Genomic DNA, 10,740 nt, shown 5'->3' with positions numbered 1-10,740 from the left:
GAAGGAAGGAGTGAGAGAAGGATGGCCAGAGAGGAACGTAGAGGTAAAAAAAAAAAAAAAAAAAAAGAAAGAAGGAAAGAAAAAGAGCAGGAGGGAAGGCAGAAAAAAGAAAAAAGATGGAAGGACAGAAATGGAAATTGGGCACAATTGAAATTCTGCTGCGGCAGTCCATCAAAGTGTGGATTGGACATGGTCCACTCAGTCCTGCCCCTGTATTTCCAATGGGAGCGAGACAATGAGTTTAAGCCTGTCTTACACTTAACATCACTCCCTGATGCCTTGGCTCGTCTGCTGTTGAAGTCTCACACTCTTAATCTTCCCTACATTTGATCAGGGCTTCTAACAATGCAAGCAGGCCCCGTCCTGTGTTTATCCTGCATTAGTATGGAAGTGGTCGCCATGTTGGAACGGCCCAGTGACAGGGTGGCCCAAAGATGACAGCAGCTGTCAAATATGTACAACCCTGATTCCAAAAAAAGTTTGGATGTTGTGTAAAATGTAAATGAAACAGAATGTGATCATTCTATTTTTACTCATATTCAACTGAAAAATGTATTAACACAATATATGTATTGTTCTACCTTATGAACTTAGTGGATTTTTGTCAATGAATGGTTATTCTGAATTTGATGCAAGCAATACATTTAAAAATCTTGTGACTAGGTTGAGGATAAAATCATGATTTGGGTTAAAATAAGTTCGTCTTCTGGGTGAAAGTCAGCAGTCTCAGAATCAGAAAAACATGTCCTCCACTTAAAAACAGCCCCATAGCTTTCTACGAGTAACTTCATACGACCCATGTTTACGAATGTTTAAACCAATTTTAACGTAAGTTACGTGAATTACGTTTTTGAATGTAACTTCAGTTACTCAGTTGATACGACGAATTTTGGACAAATAATGAAGCAGACAACAACTAAAACATCTCTCTGTCTGTGCATTTATATATTTTTATATTTTATTGTTACTTTTAGTAACAATAAAATAAGTTTAAAGGTCCATTCTGACCTCCTGAGTGTGTAACAGTCAGCTTCAAGCCAGAGACTCCTTGGAAAGTAAGAACTTGCTACTTTGGGATTTGTCAAAAAAGACACAAAATTACCCAAAAAAGAATCAAATTGACCACAAAATGATCAAAAAAGACACAAAATGACCAAAAAAAGACACAAATTGGCCAAAAAAAGATAAAAATTGACCACAAAATAACCACAAAAAGTCACAAATTGATCAAAAAAGACACAAAATTACCAAAAAAGACACAAAATTACCATAAAAAGATAAAAAATTGACAAGAAAATGATCAAAAAAGACACAAAATGACCAGAAAAGACAAAAAATGACAAAAAAAAGACATGCAATGACCAAAAAAAGACACAAAATGACAAAAAAAAGACCCAAAACGGCCCAAAAAAGAAACACATGAACACATGAACACTTTAACACAGTGGAGACGGAGCTGACTTCCAAAATGATCATCTCACGATCCCAATTGGGGTCGGGACCCCAAGGTTGAGAATAGCTGCTCTATAGGTCCGGATACCAGAGAGCACTGTCCGGAAACAAAGAACATGTTCATGCAGCAGACAACAGAAAAGTCCCATCATGCACCATAATGCAGCTTAGTGCTGATGTTTGAGTGTCTGTGCGCCTCAAAAACGTCCTGAGATGAACGTCAAAGACACTTTAGACAAGACATAAAGACAGTAAATAGCATTCTGCATCTGTGTCCATCATCCCTTCATCCCACAACATACAAACCTCATTATCATATTGTTGTGCTTTCTCTGCAGATGTGATTTTCACCTGTCATTTGAAAGTCTCTCATGTAATTACACATTCCAGTGCCTCACATACACACAACATTATTTACCCACCTGTTCTACATGCACACGTGTGCTGTGAATACACCTCAGACGGCTGCACAAATCACAGATGATAACCTAGTTGGTGTTCAGGTGTGTGTCACACACAAACACAAATATTTTGACAGGTTTTGAAATCAGGCTACACCCCAGGACACAAATGCATGCAAATAAACATACAATCACACGCAGAGAAGCATGTTCATGTGCCGACTTGGAGAGAGCGCCAGCTGTGAATTATTCAGAGCGTACCAGCCCATAGATATGTTTAATGAATTACATGTCTAGCTCTTGTCTATGGCTTTCTTTGATGTTTCCAATCTTTATAACCTGGTTTAATTTAAAGTAGCTTCAGCTTATCATTAGGAAGTAAATGTTGATTGAACAATGTAATGGCTGGAGAATAATGATTCCATCATGGTTTAAATTGGTTCCCTAAAAGCATCGCTTTCAATATGCAATTCTGTCTGCCAACGGGTCAGATCTCCTGGGAACATCATGCTCCATTTATGGAAAAAAAACAGGAACTTGGGTTGTGTCTATAGTTATGAAGGTAATACAAAAAATTACAAGCAGGCTCCATTGTCTGAACCAAGAGCATAGTCTATATTGACTACCACATTGTCAACGGCAGCCAATTTTACAGCTTAACTAATACTATTTTTTACTTTTTACAATAACAGGCCTAGACATACGTTCACCTGGCCACTTTATTAGGTACAACTGTTCAACTACTAGTCAACAGAAATATCTAACCAGCCAATCACATGGCAGCAACTCAATGCATTTGGGTAGTGATGTGCCAATGGCGCTCTTGGCTTAAAAAAAAGGCTCTACCAATGGTAACTGGGTCTGTTTTCAGCCCTTTCTTGAACAAAGAGCACCATCTAGTGGGTTTAGAAAATAAGGAAAATGGTTCGTGAAGCTTTATTGGCACATCACTACATTAAGACATGTAGACATGGTGAAGACGAGCTGCTGAAGTTCAAAGCGAGCATCAGAATGAGGAAGAAAGGTGATTTAAGTGACTTTGAACGTGGCATGGTTGTTGGTCTGAGTATTTCACAAACTGCTGATTTAACAACCATCTCTAGGGTTTACAGAGAATGGTCCCAAAAAGAGAAAATATCCAAAATTCCTTTTTGATGCCTTGTTGATGCCAGAGGAAAACGGCCAGACTGGTTCAACAGTAATTCAAATAACCTTGTTACGATCAAAGTATGCAGAAGACCATCTCTGAACGTCCAACCTTGAAGCAGATTATGTCTGGAGACCACACCTTATTCACATCAAAGTGGCTCTGTGGCGCAATGGATAGCGCATTGGACTTCTAGATTAGTAGTTGAAGAGATTCAAAGGTTGTGGGTTCGAGTCCCACCGGAGTCATTCTTTTGAATGCACTTATTGTAAGTCACTTTGGACAAAAGTGTCAACCAAATGACATATAATGTAATGTAATGTGGCCGGTGAGTGTAAACACTGCACCACAGCTTACCAGACTGAATTATTTTTAAGAGGCACCTCAACAAAATAGCAGTGATGTGCCAATGAAGCCTCATGAACCATTGTCTTTATTTTGTGAGCCCACTAGATGGAGCTCTCTGTTCAACAAAGGGCTGAAAACACACTCAAAACCATTGCTGGAGCCTTCTTTTACGAACCATCTAGTGGGGTCAAAAAATAAAGCGAATGCTTTATGAGGCTGGCACATCACTACAAAATAGTAGGGATGTTCAGCCAACTTAATCATCTGTGTCCATTCTGGGACTGGCTATAGTCAACATATCGTTTCACTGGATCGAATTACATGTTCAAATAAAAAAGAATGGACACAAAGGTTATCACTGTCTGTGTTGCGCAGTTGTTGGTAGATTGTAGATTGATGTTGCCCATCTATGGCAGGTCTAATGAAGAAGTGAGACCCCTAATCTGAAATAAAATTTAAATGGGTAAATTGCAGAAAATTAGTACAGTTGTCACAAAGGTACAAAATGGCTATAGAGACCAAATATATTTCTGCTGTAAAGTTTTGCATTTTTACACTGCAAATTGTTTCTTACCAAGATAAAAAATACTTCGATTTATAAGTGTTAGATAATTTAGCTTCTTTTAAGAGTTAGTTTCTTATTTCAACATGTTCAACATGCTTATTTCTAGATTTAATAATCTTAATTCAAGAAATCTTGTCAAGTGAAATTATCTGTCCATGCAGCAAGATCATTTCCCTCAGATTTAGTATTTTTTTTACCTTGTAACACTTTATTGCAGTGTACATGGGAGTGTATGGGGAGTGACTCACTTTTCGACATTTTTCAGCTTGAAGACGCTTGAAGTCAGTCCAGTAAAGTAAATATGTTCCACAATCATCTAAACTGCTTCAGAGTGGGGAAAAGAGTCCCTGTAATTACTGGACTCTGGACACACACAGTCCCACCCTAATGAGAAGTGGCTGTAGAATAGAAGAGGAAACTGGCCCCTCACAGCACAAGTCTACTGTGTTTAATTAAGGCAGGACAGGACAGCTCATGTTAACTAACTGGACTGTCAGGACAGCAGGATTTAATTCCTCTGCACTGGGGAGACACACACACGCACACACACACACACACACACACACACACACACGCTTCCTGTTAGCCTGCCCATCATGCTGCACAGAGGCCTGAACATCAGACACACCAATGAATGTAGATGTTACAGAGTGATGATCCTCATTATCACAACTCCATCAACCTCCATTGAGATGATATCTGAGTTTCAGTGTGGAGGAAGGGCCCAACATCTCTGTAAGGGCCATAAAACAAGGCTATTTCAAACCATCTGTTTCATGGAAATGCATTCTTTATGTACCGTAACGGCATAGATATTGTTACTAGGTAGGTTAACTTAAGTTTGCAATTTAAGTTACAGTAACAAATTTTGTTTTTCCTTAAATGGGCATATCTGGCTTGGCTCTGTCCTGGTTTGATTCCTACCTGAAAGGACGCTCATTCAGTGTATCCTGGCATGGACAGTTGTCTACTTTGCATTGCCTCTCCACAGGGGTTCCTCAGGGCTCAGTGCTGGGACCCCTGCTATTCGCTATCTACACCACCTCTCTGGGTCAGATTATCCGCTCACATGGCTTTGCCTATCACTGCTATGCAGATGACACTCAGCACTATCTGTCATTTCCTCCTGATGACCCATCGGTCTCTGCACGGGTCTCTGACTCTCAAATTTCCGTGAAACTGACACAGATTTTGCTGCAATGCAAATTAATGACAGTCACATCCCTTGGTTCATGACGGCATCACCTCCAGCTGAACCTTTCAAAAACTGAACTGCTGGTCCTCCCTGCAACATGTAACCGGTGGAGGCAACTCTGCGTTGTGTAAATTGACGCTCAGGCCAGATTTCCTGTTGGAGGCAATCTCCGTTTATTCTGACAGCCTGACAGATACAATAAACAAAACCAATCTCCAGTTAGTCCTGCCCTCAACTTCAGCTCCTACGCAAATGTACAAAAGTGTATTATAGAACATTTAAACATAATGGTCAATTTAAGATTAACGGACATACACAGGAAAAAAATGCAGCTTACCTCTCCCATTAATAGTGACAAAAAGGGAGAGGTAAGCGCGAGGACCCAATATATACAGTAGACGGACACACAAAAATGATGTGGATTACAGGAGCTTAATGAAAACACAAGCACAAACAGACTAAAGAGGATAACATGTCAGGTAAGAAACAGATTTTGGGAAATTATAATACAAGAAATCAAAACTAAATATTAACTATCCTATTTGCAATATTTCTGTACAATTAGCCTTGTTGCATACAACCAGCCAAAAAGGTCACATGTCACACCGCTGCTCATTGAGCTCCACTGGCTACTTGTTGCAGCCCAAAGCATCAAATTCAAATCTCTAATGTTCGCCTACAAAGCTGTCTCTGGTACTGCACCCAGCTACTTGAACGCCTTGATTCAGGCATACCCTACCTCATGACCGTTGATCGTGCAGTGATCCAGGTCAGCTTAAAGACTCGAACTTCCCAACACGACAAGTGAATGAATCTTCATTGGCAGTACTTTCAACTAAAACAAAAATACTACCCATAATTTAAAGTAATTATCCCCCAGAAGCACTAGAAATTCCAGATATATTGCCTGGCAGTTACAACTCACAAGACGATTTGAATATCTGTAATTGTGTTGATATACAGTTCAGAGTTGTGATGTTTGTTTCCCCGTCTCTTTTCTGGCATGTAAGTGTCCTGTGTGAATTTCAAGCTCTGTTGCACAGCAATTCTGGTATCACTCCCTGATGAGCAGCACACTAAGGTTACTGTGAGCAGCTTTTCACAGTATCATGTTGACAACAATGACGCTAATTTGTTCACAGAAAATGTCTGAGAAAGAATCACAGCGTTTCATGCTGTGCTTTGTATTTGTCTGACAGATGTTATTTTCTCTAACATGCTTCAGATGTCAGAATTTTCAAATTTCCGCAGTAAATTTCAAATTCTTTCTTCACTCTTGTTGAACATTAGTCAGCCCCATAGTAACTTCCTTAAATGTCATGATTTTTCCATTTAAATCTGGTGTATTGCAACTTCCCATGTGAGCTTATGAACAAAAACAGTTTCAAAGAAAATCAGCCTGTAGTTTCTCTCCTCACACCCCCATTGTTTACAACACACACAAACAGGATTGTATCCACAAACACACATTTGAACCCTTGTAATTCCAATAGGAGTTCTTGCCTCTTTGCAGTATCTCAGCAACTGTTATCTCTGCATCCACATGTTCTGTGGCTCTCTCTCTCTAGGATCATTGGCTGTCTGTCAAATGATACCAAGCCCAGGGATCACACACACACACACACACACACACACACAAACACACAGGGAGAGAGAATAGGATCAGAGATTGCTGGAGTTCTTGTTAATCTGCAGAACTCTAGTCAGTTCACAGACTGTCAGTCCCTTTTGTCTGGTGGTGGCTGATGGGTAATGGGATGGGTGAATGGTGAATAGTTGGGTGGATGTACCTGTCAATCAGAGCGTAGACCTCTCCCAGACTGGCTGTTGATTGACTGATGAAACAAAGGGCAGCAAATTGTCCTTCAGTAGATGAATAAATGACTGACAGGCCGCTCAAGAGGTTCCAACTGGTTTGATTGAAAATTAATGTTTTCAACTGATAAATAAAATACTGACTGGCTTTATTTTGTAGAGTTCTAATGGACAACCTGTCTCTGAGTGACTGTTTAACTTGGAAACTGATGGAACACTTTTCCTTTTACTGTCTTTAATTTATCTTGTTTTAAGAGCTATTTCTTATGTTAAGCGTTCAACATGCTTATTTCTAGATTTAATATTCTTAATTTAAGAAATCTTGTCAAGTGAAATTATCTGTCCATGCAGCAAGATAATTTCCCTCAGATTTAGTGTTTTTATCTTGTTTTTAGACACCCATCTTTAGCAGTGTATTTAACTCTAAATGGGACCATCATTTAGAAAATGTAAATCTTGCTGTTGAAATAGACTTGAAACTAGTGATTGAGACCATAAACTCATTATGAAAATGTTTACTGAGGTAATAAATCAAGTGAGAAGTAATCCTATTTTCCTATTGACTTTGATACAAGCTGTCTTCTTTTTGCAATTAGTGCAGTCGCCCCCTGCTGGCCATTAGAAAGAATGCAGGTCTAAGGGACCTTCAGCATTGGCTTCACTTTTCAGGACTGGAGGTTGCCACTTGGTTTCAACAGTGTTTGGATGTGCAGCATGAGATTATGTAAATGTGTATTGTAATTATAATGTTTCCAAATATTGTAACTAGTAGTATGGCGGATAATTTTTGTTGGGTTTTTCACATCCATGTGACTTTTTCCCTGTATCTTTAAGAAATGTTGTCTCTAAGCAACAGCTCTGCTAATTTGCAGTCAGAAAACCAACTGGCTGACTGACTGTTTATGAACACAAACACTTAAAGATGACAGTGACGGCATCCAACAGTTGAGCTGAGTTGGAAGGGACAGAGACCAGCAATCTCTGTTTGTTCATCCAATCAAGAAACAAGAGGCAGCCATCTTGTCCATGTGGGAAAACACAATATGGACATGGAAGCCTGTCTGAATGTTCATCCAATATTGAGTGTCTTGGCTGCATTGTGTGTGATGACCATGCCAGTAAGCCGGATGGGGACAACAGAAATAGCGCAGATCAGGAAAGGCTTTGATACGATGATCTCATGGCACACACAGGACACACTAACTCACACTCACAGACACAAACCAGAATTGAGGCCAAAAGAGCCAAAATGGCAACCTTTGATTCTCCAGTCAACTCAGCCAGAAAGTTCCTTTTGATTCTGGGAATGCTGTCCTCAAACAACAGATCATGGATCAAACTGGAGAAGAATATATGAAGGTTAAAACCCCACTTGAAATCTGTCACTGTCACTTCAAAACCCCTGAAAATGTAAAGGTTTTTATAGATGAGATGCATTAAAACGGCATAAAACAACTATGTCCTAAGCAGAATGAAGCCATGGTGTGTGTTGTAATCGGTGCTTCTCTGATCTTCTTTTTCTTTGTTTTGGAAGCCAAGTTTCAGTAGTTTCTTTCAGTGTGAAATGCTGGAGCTCCAGTGCAACATCTGGTGGTTTGAAATGTCTTAGATTTATTATATTACATTGTTGGGAGGAGCCTGAGACTTAATCCTCAATGACCACTTCCACGTAATTCTTGTAGTTATGATAAATAATGACCATGAACCTATAGAAATGATCTTCTTGCTGATGGTTTTCTAATAATAACAATAATAATAGAGATGAACGGTAACATGACAAATATTCACTGAAAATTAGACAGAACAGCAGGCTGTTTGCACAGAGCTGAGAGGAGAGGACGGGAGAGGTTGCAAGTAGAGGCTGTTAAAATGCAAATAGTTCAAAATATGTACAGCATGTGGAGGCATAATTTCTTTTTTCCAATATTTATGACACTTGTGGTCACTTGGAAACGTGTTGTAGATATTCCATTTTATTAATAATTTTAAGAAAAAAAATTATCAGACAAATTCAACCTGTATTTTTTAACGATTCATGCCATTATAACTGTTTTATACTAAACAAAAGACATTTTTGAGTTTTTCACCTACAGGCCACATTGAGTAAAATATTAAGATCTATAATTAGTATCTGCTTTAATTGGATTTGTTGTGGTTTTATCACATTTGACTGGCAACACAGGCAAACACACTCTCATCACATATTGGTATAAATTAGTGATGTGCCAATGAAGCCTCATGAACCATTTTCTTAATTTTCTGTGCCCACTAGATGGTGCTCTTGGCTTTAAAAAAAAAAGCTTCTAGCAATGGTATTGAGTGTTTTTTCAGCCCATTGTTAAACAGAAAGCACCATCTAGTGGAGTCAGGAAATAAAGAAAATGGTTCATGAGGCTTCGTTGGCACATCACTAGTATAAATGCTGCTCAGCTGTGATTGATGCATGGAAATAGGTGATCTATGGCCAACTTTCCCCACAGAAAATAAACATAAAAACAGAAATGAGGAAACAGGTGAATTAATTCAAATTGATCTAACTCTAAATACGTGCTGTGGGCTATGAAACCAAAATAATGATTTGATGAAGCTGAGGGGAACTCAACACTCATTGACTCATTGTTCATATTAAACTATTGATTGGAGCAGCTGGTTTGTTAATGTTTAAGTTAAACAACAGAAGCTACACAAGGCTCAATGTGACCTTCTGAGAAATGCAGTGAGAGTGAAGGTCCAGAAATCCAAATGAGAGCGAAACTGCATATTTTCAGAGAGCAAGTACAAATAGTAGAGGAGATTGTATGATTCGGAGGGGATTAGAGGTACTTCTATAAAAGATGAGCTATCAGACGGGAGCAGCTGGAGTCATATCACTTCTTGGTAATATTGGTAAAAAAGTGGCCATGCATAAATTCAGGAGAAAAAAGGAACAGATAGTCAAGTGGAGTGATAAAGTCAGAAACAGAGATATAGACACAAAGTCATCACCGATTCAAAAGACTGAAATATAAGTGAGAGCAAAATGAGATGCAAATAGGGAGGCAGAACAACAGATGGAGGGACTGAGAAGAAAAACAGACGATGGAGCAAATAACTACCTATTTCAATCCATCACTCTCTTAGGATGCCAAAACTTTTTCACTAAAGACGAGACGGACAAAAAGGTCATTATTCACAGAAACGGAAACTTTATTGACAAACTTCTGCCTTTTCGTCTTTATCAAGAAAGGTAGAACTACAGACAAGCAGAGACAAAGGGGAAAGAGAGTGCAAGGACATCCTCCAACAACAACAACTTTGACGAAACTTTCTCAGTCGTTCTGATGTCTGTTTGGGCCTGTTTATCCCAGCGCCACGGGCAGGAGAAGTCCCTTCTCATCTTTCTGACTCTACGGACCTCCTTGTCTCTTCCTGCTGTCCCCGTTTCTCTGATTCTCACTTCTCTCCATCCCTTTATGTTCCACTCCTGCTTCTTTGAGTTGTTATTGTTTTGTTTATTCATATTAGACTCTTTAATGTCTCAAACATCCAATAATTTTACATTTTTCACATCTTTTTGTTAGCTGTGTCACTAACAATATCAGTGTTCTCACCACTTACCTGTTACTGTTGTAGCCATGGAATTATAACTGAAGGGGTCTACCAGGCACAGGCCCAGGGGCTTAAAGTGAGAGTGGCCACCATGGCATTCATGAACCTGGTCTCACCGGAATCCGTGAAATAGCCACGGATTTGCTTAACTCAAAATCCGTGGAATAGTCACGGAATCACTCAAATTTCCGTGAAACTGACGCGGATTTCGCTACAATGCAAGTTAATG

The 10,740-nt window shown here is 39.3% G+C and overlaps 1 non-coding gene across 1 annotated transcript; it reads left to right on the top strand.

The window, feature by feature from the left end:
• The first annotated feature begins 3,158 nt into the window (after positions 1 to 3,158).
• On the top strand, positions 3,159 to 3,248 carry trnar-ucu (transfer RNA arginine (anticodon UCU)). The gene is given in 2 exon segments: positions 3,159 to 3,195; positions 3,213 to 3,248. It is a non-coding gene; the product is annotated as a tRNA-Arg (tRNA).
• The last annotated feature ends 7,492 nt before the right edge of the window (positions 3,249 to 10,740 follow it).

This window comes from Centropristis striata, chromosome 12 (genome assembly GCF_030273125.1).
Source record: "Centropristis striata isolate RG_2023a ecotype Rhode Island chromosome 12, C.striata_1.0, whole genome shotgun sequence".
Classification (NCBI taxonomy): Eukaryota; Metazoa; Chordata; class Actinopteri; order Perciformes; family Serranidae; genus Centropristis; species Centropristis striata.
Note: the sequence above shows the minus strand (reverse complement) of the source record. Positions and strands in the feature narration are given on the sequence as shown.